The sequence below is a fragment of the Rhinolophus sinicus genome, linkage group LG02, assembly GCF_036562045.2.
Source record: "Rhinolophus sinicus isolate RSC01 linkage group LG02, ASM3656204v1, whole genome shotgun sequence".
In the NCBI taxonomy this organism is placed as follows: domain Eukaryota; kingdom Metazoa; phylum Chordata; class Mammalia; order Chiroptera; family Rhinolophidae; genus Rhinolophus; species Rhinolophus sinicus.
In genome coordinates this window covers 185,365,310-185,377,929 of record NC_133752.1, presented here as the reverse complement: position 1 = coordinate 185,377,929, position 12,620 = coordinate 185,365,310, and positions in this window count along the sequence as shown.

The window sequence follows — 12,620 nt, the reverse complement described above, 5'->3', positions numbered from 1 at the left end:
ACTGATGGAACCTGTTGCCACAGGCTCAATGCAAAGCAGATGACCCACAAGTATTTGCCAGTTAATTTCCTTATATGTTAGAATGGGCTCCTGCTGCGTACCTACTGCGTGCCAGACTCAGCATGTTACGTAAACCACCACTGATTCTCATAGCAATCACCCAAGGACAGCACGAGCATCTCCTTACACAGATGACAAAACTGAGCCTCAGAGACATTAAGGGAGTTGCTCACATTTGCACAGCTGTTCAGTGCTGGTGGGAGGTGGGATTCGAACCAAAGTTATGTATCACCAAGACTCATGCTTCAGAGTACTGACCATGTCAGTCTGTCCTATAGACGTCTAACAGCACCTCCTCTAGACTTCTCATCAAGATCACACCTTATCAAGATCAAGCTTAAAGGAGCTTGGAGGCAGAGGTCATCTAGGCACAGGGGAGCTGGGGAGTGGACAATAAGGAGTTAAAGGAGAGCTTTCCCCGTCAGTCATTTGGGTTATTCCTCCTTTCCACTCAGACTGCTCACTCTCAGAGCCATTCCTTCCTACAAGTCAAATCCTGTTGATTTTTAAACCATGGTTTTAGCATTCTCTCAGCCCTCCTCTCCTCTCTCCCTACAAATAGTTGTTTAGACGGGAGGATAAGATGAGTCTGCATAAATCTGCCTAAATGATTAGCACAATGTTCACCTTTGTCTCTTTTTTGCCCTGGGGTGTAGTGAAAAAACATGCCTCTTAGAGTTGTTTATGACCCTCTCTTTGGAGATGAAATGGCTCACAATAAACCTATTGACCCAAAAGTATCCTGCCGAGTCAGGGCTCGAAAAAGAGAAATTAACTAAGCATTCAGGGTTAGAGATGTTTTTTTTTTGCCCTGAAACAATTCCTTGTGTTCTGTGGGTAGCCTGAGAAATATTTGTTAAATATTTGTCCCTAGAATGTGAAACTCTTGTGTGTCAAAGGAAAATGAACGTTTGAACAGCAAATAAAAATATGGTGAAAATAATCATTGTGAAAGAAAAAAGATGAAGGGTTAAACTTTGCTATATGAACAACTAAGATAATGCCACCAAGACCCCAACAGACACATAAACAAAAAAAAGTGGACGGGATTTCTCACACATACAAAAAGGAAACATAACTCAATAACAGAATATGGGGAAATGATCAACCTCAATAATTAAAGAGAAGCAAACTAAAACAAGAAGACACCACTTTAGACAATCAAATCGGCAAAGGTTTGTGTTAAACGATACATATCCCTTGATCCTGGGAAGGGTGGAGTGAGAAGGAGACAGCCTTACAGTGTTGGTAGAAGCAATTGGGACAGCCCCTGTGGAAGGCCACACGTCCTTTATTCCAGCAGTGGAGACAAGGCACCGAATGTGGTTACTGGGAGAGTGGGCTTTTGAGTCAGGCGACCTAGCTTTGCCTTTGGTGAGTCACATAAATCTTGAAGCCTCAGCTTCCTTGTCTGTAAAATGGGAATAATACATACTTTTAGAATTGTTATGCGACTACACAAACCTAAGTACGACCAATCAGAGGCAGTATGTTGAATCAGGAGCTGCTGATGCAAAGAAGCAGAAATAGCAAAGAATCCGATTTAATGGTGGCAGCTGAAAAAGCCAGTGTCCATGGTAGCGGTGGCCTCTCTGGATGGGTTGTATGCTGTGATTTTTTACTATAGTTGGCCTCCCTTCTTCCTGCTGATGTTTTAGCTATTTACCAGCCCTCCTAGCATGTCTCTGAGTTACCCATTTTCCTTTCAATAAATTCCCTTTCTGCCTAAATCATAGTTGGTTTCTGTTGCTTGCCACTAAGAACTCTGAACATACAGATTACAAGGTATGGATGGAGAGGCAGAACCTGTAGCTGGGCTAACAATATATCTAAGAAAAGTTGGCCAATTTTCTCCCCTTCCATGCCCACTTCCTGCCAGGCAATAAGCTAACATAGACCTTTGTTTCTTACCTAGTTGCCCAGCATGCACAAATCTGATGGGAGCGGAGCTAAGAGGTACATTAGGAGTTGGGATACCTAGGCTCACATCTCAGCCTCTAATGAACACCTCTAACTGTGTGACTGTTATGAACTAAATTGTGTTCCCTCAAAATTCATATGTTGAAGCCCAACCCCCAAGGAGACAGGGCCTTTGAGGAAGTAACTAAGGTTAAATGAGGTCATAAGGGAGGGGCCCTAATCCAATAGGACTGATATCCTTATAAGAGAAAGAGACAGCAGAGTTCGCTCTCTGCAGACACACAGAGGAAAAGCCATGTGAGGACACAGCGAGAAGGAGGTCATCTATAAGCCAGGGAGAGAGACTTCCCAGAAATGAACCTTGGCAGCACCTCAGCGTTGAACTTCTGGTCTCCAGAACGGTGAGAAGATAAATGTCTATTGTTTAAGCTACTCAGTTTGTCATATTTCGTTATAGCAGCCTGAGCACACTAATAATATAGTGACTTGGGGTAAATCACTTTGTAGAGGACCCTTGGCATGTTTAGAGCCACCCAGCATCTTTCAGCATTCCTCATTAAGAGTAGCTCCCACTCAAGGTAGAAGCCAGAACGTGCTCTCCCAGCATCCCTTGCAACTATGTGCAGCACGTGACCTAAACTCTGCCAATCAGACACGTGTGCTGTGTAGCAAGGGTGGCGGCTCTTTGGGGCAGCTATGAGGGGTTTACAGCATTCAGTCCCAACTTCATCCATGTGAACCTTGGAGTCTGTACCCACTGGCAGTGTATTCATTTCCTGTGGCTGCCATGACAAATTGCCACCAACTTGGTGGCTTAAAACAACAGAAATGAATTCTCTTATAGTTCTGGAGCCCAGCAGTCCAAAATCAAGATGCCGGCAGGAGAATCTTTTCCTCTTCCATCTTCTGTTGGCTCCCACTGTTCCTTGGCTTGTGGCTGCATCGCTCTAATCTCTGCTTCCATCTTCACTTGGTCTTGCTGTGTGTATGTCTTCTCCTTTTCTGTCTCTTACAAAGGCATTGGCTTTTTCATTTAGGGCCCACCCAGATAATCCAGGATGATCTCATGTTGACATCCATAACTTAATCACATCTGCAAAGACCTTTTTTGCAAATAAGGTCACAGTCACAATTTCTCTGGATTAGGATGTGGATATATCTTTTTGGAGGCTACCAGCCAACCTACTACAGGCAGTAATAGCGATGTCTTCATTGGAGCAACCTCTGAGAGTCTTGTTTCCTGTTGAGTAGGCACATACCTGCTTCTCTGACCCTCCTAGAATTCCTGTGAGCTACCTAACATCCGTTTCAATATTCACGTTCTTCTTAAACTAGCAGAGTAGTTTTTAACCAAGAACTCTGATTGATACATCTTGACATTCCAAGTCTCACTTTTCCAACTGGAACATGCAAGGATTAATACATATTTCTAAGTGAAAGAAGCCAATCTGAAAAAGCTACACACACTATGATACGAACTATGTGGCATTCTGGAAAAAGCAAAACTATAGAGACAGTGAAAAGATCAGTGTTTGCGCGGGGTTGAGGGAGGGGGGAAAGGGAGGAATAAGCAGAGCACAGAGGATTTTCAGGGCAGTGAAAATACTCTGTGTGATACCATAATGATGGGTACGTGTATTCATACATTTGTCCAAACCCATAGAATGTACAACACCAAGAGTGGACCCTAATGTAAACTCTGGACTTTGGGTGATTAGGACGTGTCAATATAGGCTCATCAATTGTAAAAAATGTACCATTCTGATAGGGGGTGTTGACCATGGGAGGCGTGTGGGTAGGGGTGGGACATATGGGAAATCTCTGTACCTTTCCCTCAATTTTGCTGTGAATCTTAAATTGCTCTAAAAAACTAAGGTCTATTTTAAACGGACATCTTTAAATTACAGGGAAAAAAACTCAAAGATTGGACTAAGTAACCTCCAAGATTCCTTCCTGTTCTGACTCTGGGATGAACCTAGAATTGTCATCTGAGCTTGGATCATGTAGATGTGTCAGATCAATGCCATCAATATTAGCAACGCAAATGAAGATCCTTTTAAATATGACCTCCACTGGTGGGGGTGGGTATCTTGCCTCTCAAAGTGATGTCTCTCAAAGAAGAGCAGGTTGAATGATGGCTACTGGTAAACAACAATAGCGTTGGAACACAAACCTTATTCTGGGGAGTCAAATTTTTAATATTCAAGATGTTAAATAATTTGATTATGATAATGATCAACCTAGGGCTCCAAAAACGAAATTAAAAATGATGACCATCAAGGCAGAGCAGCAAAAACCAATTGCACACAGCAATTTTCAGAGCCAAGGAAGTGGAAGGGAGCTCCAGGCACCATGCTTTAGAGAGTGCAGTGCTTGGAGTAAGGGGTGGGAGTTCTGATCCCAGCTCAGCCACCAGCTGACCACGTGGCTTAACGCAAGTCATTCCCGTTCCCTAGGACTCAATAGCCACAGAAGCTAAAGCCTGAGAAAAGCAATGTACCGATACACAAGTGGTAGTTAGGATCTGTTATATAAAAGGATTCAAGTAGTAACTCTCAGCTGTAACATTCTACGAGGACTCAGATTTTCTCCCTGGTTTTAATTATAAGTCAATACCATTTGGACAAGAACACGGCTCCTTTGAGTAGTGCTAGATTATGCTCAATAGTGTTGAACTTCAACAAAATCAATCATCAATACCATTCAGGTGACTCCTGACCAAGCAACTACATTAAGAAGGGAACATTTGGATTCAGAAATCCAACTCCAACTAGCATGAACAAAGTGGGACTTTTGTTGGAGCTTGTAATTGGGATCTTCAAGGGGCACAGCTGGCTGCAGGCATGACCCGATTCACGGCGTCAAGCTGTGTCTGAAGGACAACGTCTCTTTCCGGTCCTCTGCTCTGCTGTCCTTGGTGTTGTCTTCATTCTCAGGTGGCCGCCACCTGCTACAGGCTCCTCAGCTCCTCAGCCACTGTGGAAAGTGCATGCCTCCTTCCCGACAGCTCCAGCAAGAGTCTGGTGCTTCAGTCTGAGGAGCCCAACTGTGGCCACTGGCTCATGCCTCACCCGTCACTGGGACAGAGAATGTGGTTTTCTCATTGGTGAGACCTGGGTAACACGTTCTATCCTGGAGCCAGAAGTGGGGTCAGCCCCACACACACGTCACCAGGACCAAGAGCAGGGGCAACCACCCAAGAGGCCAAGGTGGATTCTGGTACAAGAGATGCTGGGTCTAGTGGTGTCCTACTGCTTCTGTAACAAATTCCCACAAAATCAGCAGCTTAAAACAACACAAACTTATCATCTTACAGCTTTGGAGGTCAGAAATCCAAAACCAGTCTTAATGAGCTAAAAGCAAGGTGTCAGCAGGGCTGCGTCACTTCTGGAGGCTCTAGGAAGAATCTGTCTCCTTGCTTTTTAGAAAAGGCTTCTGGAGGCCGCCTGCATTCCTTAGCCTGTGGTCCTGTCCTCCATCTTCAAAGCCACAGCATAGCATCTTCCAATTTCTCTCTCTCTAACTCTGACCCTCCTGCCTCCGTCTTATATCAAGTCCCTTGTGATTATATCAGGTCCACATAGATAATTAAAATAATCTCCCCACCTCAAAATCCTTAACTGTGTCACATCTACAAAGTTTCTTTTGCCATGTAAGGTGACATAATTACTGGTTCCATAGAGTGGAATGTGGACATCTTTGCAGGACCATTATTCAGCACAACACACTGGATGGGAACAGGTGATTTTTACCACATTCGCACCTCTCCCAAGAGTAAATAAGTCAGTAAAGATCTATTGCCAGCAATGAGTGTCATGTAGTAATTAGTGTACTGGACATCAAGTCAGAAGACAAGTTGAAGTCTAAGCTCTGCCCCTAACTAGCCCTCTTTCAGTCTCAGTTTCTTTATCTGTACAATGGATACACTTACCTCAGTCACTGAGTTGTTGTCACATAATGTTCATAAAAGCCCATTTACATTGCAAAGCATCATACAAATGCAAATGATCATTTCTGGAATGAAATGTGGAGCTATTAAATTTCACCCACCTTGGCAGCCATCCGTGCCAAGCATAGGCCACAGGCTCTCCCCATGGAAGGAAAGCTCCCACCTAGACCAAAAAAGGTCATTTGTCAACTTTGAATCTTGAGTAACATTGGAAGCCAGGATCTGCCAAGAGAGAAAAGAACTTTCTATGTTTCTTTAGCTCCCATGAATATATTAACAATAGCCAGGCCTGGTTGCCCAGAGGCCACTTTACTCTAAATATGATGTGGCTTTGAAGACGTGGGACACCACCCGTTCCCACCTCAGTGGACTGTGGGAAGGAGAAGCAAAAAGAAGGCCAACGGGCAGTTCAAATGCCAGGGTCTTGTACCACCTTCCCACCTCCCTGGAAAGAAGTGCCCGTGAGGCCACATCCAATACGTACAAGGTGGTAGCTCTGGTGGAAAGATGTGTCTGACTGACTAAATGGCTGCCACCACTTTCCGCACTTCCTGTGGCCTGCTTGGGATATGCATGGCCTCCAACAGAACCCAGAACCGATTGTGATTCAGTGGCCACATGCAGCGATGGAGAAGACAGGCGGAGGCCCCATGCAGGAAGGAGTTAACACAGATGACTTGAGACTATTTGCAAGGGTGGTCCTTGGCTGGCTTCTGGGAACTGGGATTTCGGGAGGCGTCTCACCATTCCCAGAACCCACAAGCGTGGTTCCCTGTGCCAAAACTCTTTGTGCAAATAATATGGTTTGCACTGAACACCTGCCTTCCTTCTGGATGTCCAGAGTTTTGGTATATGCTGGGCAAAGGGTGCCGACACGACTGAACCCAGTAAAATCCCTGGACTCCAGGGCTCAGGGGAGCTTCCCTGATAAACACCATTTCACATGTGTTGTCACAACTTGTTACTAAATGAATTAAGTGCATCCTGTGTGACTCCACTGGGAGAAGACTCTTAAAGGTTGCACCTGGTTTCCTCCAGTCTTTGCCCCCATATGACTTTCTCTTTTGCTGATTTTGCTTTGTGCCCACTAACTGTAATAAATCACAGCCATGAAAATAATTATATGCTGAGTCCTGTGACTCCTCTTAACGAATCTTCAAAGTTGGGGGTATCTTGGACACCTTGACCCAGGCCCGTTTCCCCTGCCTCCAAGATGTCTCTTGAGCCCTCCTCCAGACACCCAGATGATTGATGTCTTACAGAGGAGCAGGTGTGGGGTGGAATCTGAAAGACTGAGCATTTAACTTTGAGCGATCTATCAGTTCAAGACATTGTATAAATTATTTATTGGACTAAATGTTGATTTCTCCCCTTCTTAGCACTCATTACATTTCCTTTGTACACTGAGGTGTCAAGCCCTATGTTATTACTGGAAACTGCCCCGTCTCTCACCCACCCAGCAGGTGACTTGGCAATCCCTTAACAACCTGCCCCACCCCATCCTACATCAGCCCAGTTCCTGCAACTCCCCAACACCAGCTCCATGGTCTGATCCAGCCCCTCAACACTGGTCCTATCTCTTCTATTAATAAATATATATATATATATATATATTTGTTCATTTAACATGTATAGCTGTTTGGTGGACTCAGTTCCCTTATCCATCAAAAGAGAGTTGAAACAATAAAATATCTAAATCTTGACCATTGCTTATTAAAATTGCATGGTTATACATGAGGGTAGGTGTCTCAGCACAGACAAATATGCGGAAACACAGTGTGCTTGTTAGTTCAGGCTGCTGTAACAAAACTACCACAGATGGGTGGGGGGGCATAAACAACAAACATTTATTCCTCACAGTTCTGAGTACGAGGGCATGACAGCCCACTTCCTCGCTGTAGACAATGGCCTTCTCACTGTGCCCTTACACGGAGGGGTCGGGTGGGGGTAAAGCAAGTTCCCTCCTGTCTCTTCTTATAAGGGCTCTAGTCGTTTCATGAGGGTCCCACCCTCGTGGCCTAATCACCCCCCAAAGACCCCACCTTCAAATACCATCACTCTGGGGGTTAGGGTTTCAACATATGAAATGGGGGGGAACACAACTATATTCCTCAGTAGATTTAGGAATTTGTAAATTAAGCTTTCCTTTTTTATTCATTATCCTTAATAAAACCCCACAATCCTCATAGAGAAATTATCTTTATATGGAGATTAATTTAAAAAATTCAGCTGTGGTTTGACCACGGAGAGTCAATTTTTTTGTTTGTCCATTTGTATCTGGGTGAATTAAAAGCAAACACCTTCAGCATTAAAAGTTTTGTAAGTAGGAAAAAATGTCCTGAAACCCAGGGCCATTCCATAAAGTGGTGCCTGGGAAACATTACCCTAGTAAACCTCAGAAGTCCCTGCCAGCTCTAATGTGCTCTGATCTTTCTTATGAAATTCACTCAAGACAGGTGTCTGGATCAGAAAGTTCCTTTCCAATACTATAATTCCATGTTTCTTAGATTGTATGACTCTCTCTTTAACATTCTCATTTTTTCTTCCTGTTAAGGCTTTAAATTTATCTTTTATATTTCAGGAAAGAAAATGCAAGAATGAAATGCTTGAAGAAAACCCAAAACTATTAAAATGTGAACAAACTAAATGGGTAAAAAGAAGAAAAAGTGACAGAAAGAAACTTGGCCTTCCTGAAATAATTCACAAAAGGAGTTTTTCGAAATGGCACGTTTGTCCAGTGCATGTATAATGAAATTTGATTTACCAAAATTCAGTTTTTTTCCAAGAATCTATGGTAGTAAGTGAAACTTACCTATAATGGCAAAAGGAAGGTCACTTACCCCATTGGAAGATGGGAGCTGCTGGTGACCCTCTACATGGAGAAGTCGCAACCCCACTATGACAGCTCTACCCCCACTCAACCTCCAAGCTTCAGACTCAAATATCCAGCTGCCTGCTTGTCTATAGCTCCTCTTGGATCTATAACAGACATCTCGGTTTGGATATAACCAAAAGAAAACTCTTGATTTACACCCAAATTTTGTAGGCCTGTTTTTTCCCTAGTCTTCACCATCTCCTTAAATGGCAACATCTACCCAATGACTCAAGCCAAAAACTTAGGAGTCATCCGTAATCTTTATTGTGGAAATCAATAGCAAAGGCAGCTTTTGTTCAGTTGAGAGGCAACAAAGATCTAAAATAACTGGCTTAGGGCCGGCTGGGTGGCTCAGGTGGTTAGAGCTCCATGCTCCTAACTCCAAAGGCTGCCGGTTCAATTCCCACATGTGGGCTCTCAACCACAAGGTTGCCAGTTCAATTCCTCGAGTCCTGCAAGGGATGGTGGGCTCCGCCCCCTGCAACTAAGATTGAACACGACACCTTGAGCTGAGCTGCCTCCTGGATGGCTCAGTTGGTCAGAGTGCATCCTCTCAACCACAAGGTTGCCAGTTCGACTCCCGCAAGGGATAGTGGGCTGGACCCCCTGCAGCTAGTAATGGCAATTGGACCTGGAGCTGAGCTGCGCCCTCCACAACTAAGATTGAAAGGACAACAACTTGACTTGGAAAAAAGTCCTGGAAGTACACAGTCTCCCCAATAAAGTCCTGTTCCCCTTCCCCAATAAAATCTTTAAAAAAAAAAAAAAAACTTAAAAAAAAAAAAAAGACAACAACAACAACAAAATAACTGGTTTAAACAAAACAAAAATTTATTTGGTTTATTTCTTCCTCCTGGAAGTAGGTAGGCAGTCAAAGACTTGCCAACATGGCTCTACTCATGAACTCTTTAGGGATGCACACTCCTTCCACATCATTGTTCCACCATCCCTGGATGTGGTCAATCTCTTCATGGTATAATATGGCAGCTACAGTGCCAGCCATTGCATCAAGGGGCCAAGCAGCAGGATGGAAGGAGGTATGAAAAAGACAAGGCAAAGAGCACACACGAGCTATTTTTTAAAGAATTTTGCTAACACCTCATTGGCAGAATTCAGTCACATGCCTGTTCCTAACTACAAGAGAGGCTGGAAGATGTAGTCTTTAAAGCAATCATGGGCCCAGCTAAAAGTGGGGTTTCGTTATGGAAGAAGGATAGACCAGATAGTAGGGGTTGAGGGGTGGTCAGCAGTTCCTGCCATATATGGCTTGTAAAGCGCTATGTGATTGGACCCTGCATGCTATTTCACCTCATCTTTTGGACCTTAACACAATGTGGCCACGCTGGCCTTTTCTGATGCTCTTTGAATTCTCCAAGCTTGTTCCTGCCTTAGAGTCTTTGGGCTTGCTGCTCCCTCGCCCTGGGATGCTGGCCCTGAGATGTGCACATGGCCAACCTCTCATTATTCCAGTCTCAGCTCAAATGTCAGTTCCTCATGGGCCCTTCCCTGACCACCCTTTCTAAAATAGCATCTCCCCACAGCCAGCCTCAGTCACATAACTCCATTTTTGTTTCTTCAAAGCAAGCACTTGTCCCTCTCTGAAAATATCTTCCACTTTTTGTGTTGTGCCTCCCGTCTTGCGAACATAAGCTCCATGAGGGCAAAAGCATCAATTGTCTTGTTTAAAGTTAGTTCTCCATCTGGGTGCAGAATAGCTGCTCAATACATATTTGTCAAACGAATTAATTTATCAATTCATCTTATCATCAATACACTTGAAATTGAATTTATAAATATTCCCCAAGCTTCCTACACAGACAAGCTGCTGCTGTCTGTGTAGAGAGGTGGAGGCAAGAATTCATTTTCCCACAGTATGGAGGTATCTCAAAAATCTGAAAATGGAACTACCTTATGATCCAGCAATTCCACTTCTAGGGATCTATCTGGAGAAATCCAAAACTCTAATTCAAAATAATTTATGTACCCCTATGTTTATTGCAGCACTATACACAATAGCCAAGATATGGAAACAACCGAAATGCCCATCAGTAGACGACTAGATTAAGAAACTGTGGTAAGAAACATTTATACAATGGAGTATTATGCAGCCATAAAGAAGAAAGAAATCTTACCATTTGCCCCAACATGGATGGACCTAGAGAACATTATGTTAAGTGAAATAAGTCAGACAGAGAAAGACAAATACCATATGATCTCACTTATATGTGGAATCTAAAGAAAAGAATAAATGAATGAACTAATCAGAAACAGTCTCAGAGACATAGAGGAAAAACTGAAGGTTGCTAGATGGGCAGGGGGGGTGGGAATAAGGGAGGAGGTGAAGGGATTAGAAAGTACAGTCAGTAACCACAAGATTGCCACGGGGTTACAAAAGTCAATTTGGGGACTGTAATCAATAATGGTGTAAAGATTTTGTAGGGTATCCAGTGGACACTTGTCTCATTAGGGAGACCACCTCAGGGATGATATAGATGCCTGATCACTGCACTGTACACCTGAAGCTGAACAATAATGAACGTCAACTACAATTTTATATATATATATACATATATATGTACATATATATGTATATATTTACAAGAAGCAGAGTACAGCATTAGGAATAGAGACAGTGGAAATGTAATGGATATGTGTGATGTCAGAGGGGTAGTGGATGGGGGAGGAGGGTTGTCGCCGTGTGGGGGACATAAATGATAAACGTCTAACTATTACATTGTTTTGTGCACCTGAAACTAATTAAAAAAAAAAAAAGAATTCATTTTCCCTGAGGCCACCTCAGGAGAGAGAGGAGAACAGACTTTGGACTTCAAAGAAAGCTATGTTTGGCTCTGACTTCACTGCCTGAAGCCAGAAACTGGCCCTAAGTGAACAGGTGAAGAGAAAGACCAGCCAGGTGTTTGTAACTTGTGCTAATTCGCTCTGTGGAAGTTTCTGAGCTGAGTCTCCATCATGGGAGCAACAGCTCCCAGCCTGTATGGCCTGCCAGAGGTCAAGATCACAGTCTCCTCTCCAGCTCTGCTACCTACAGGCTGCGTCAGTGTAGCCTTAGGCAAGTTCCCCAGCCCCCATGCCTTGGTTTTCTCACCTGTAAATTAACAACAAGGATGGCGTCCACCCCTTCAAGGGTATTGGGATGATTAAATGAGGTAAAATATGGAAAGCACTTTTTTTTTTTTAAAGATTTTATTGGGGAACTGGAACAGGAGTTTATTGGGAACAGTGTGTACTTCCAGGACTTTTTTCCAAGTCAAGTTGTTGTCCTTTCAATCTTAGTTGTGGAGGGCGCAGCTCAGCTCCAGGTCCAGTTGCTGTTGCTAGTTGCAGGGGCGCAGCCCACCATCCCTTGCAGGAGTCGACCCCAGCAACCTTGTGGTTGAGAGGACGCACTCCAACCAACTGAGCCATCCAGGAGCTCAGCGGCAGCTCAGCTCAAGGTGCCGTGTTCAATTTTAGTTGCAGGGGGCGCTGCCCACCATCCCTTGTGGGAGTCCGAGGAATTGAACTGGCAACCTTGTGGTTGAGAGCCCACTGGCCCATGTGGGAATCGAACTGGCAGCCTTCGGAGTTAGGAGCATGGAGCTCTAACTGCCTGAGCCACTGGGCCGGCCCTGGAAAGCACTTTTTAAGCTTGATAGATAGTAAACATTCAATCAATGCAGGTATTATTATTAGGTGTCTGGCACTTCACATATATTCTCTTTAAGCCTCCCAAATAACCCTATAAAGGCAACTGTCATTCTTCCTACTTAACAGATGAAAAAACATAGACTTGGAGAAGTTCTTGCCCAGACAACT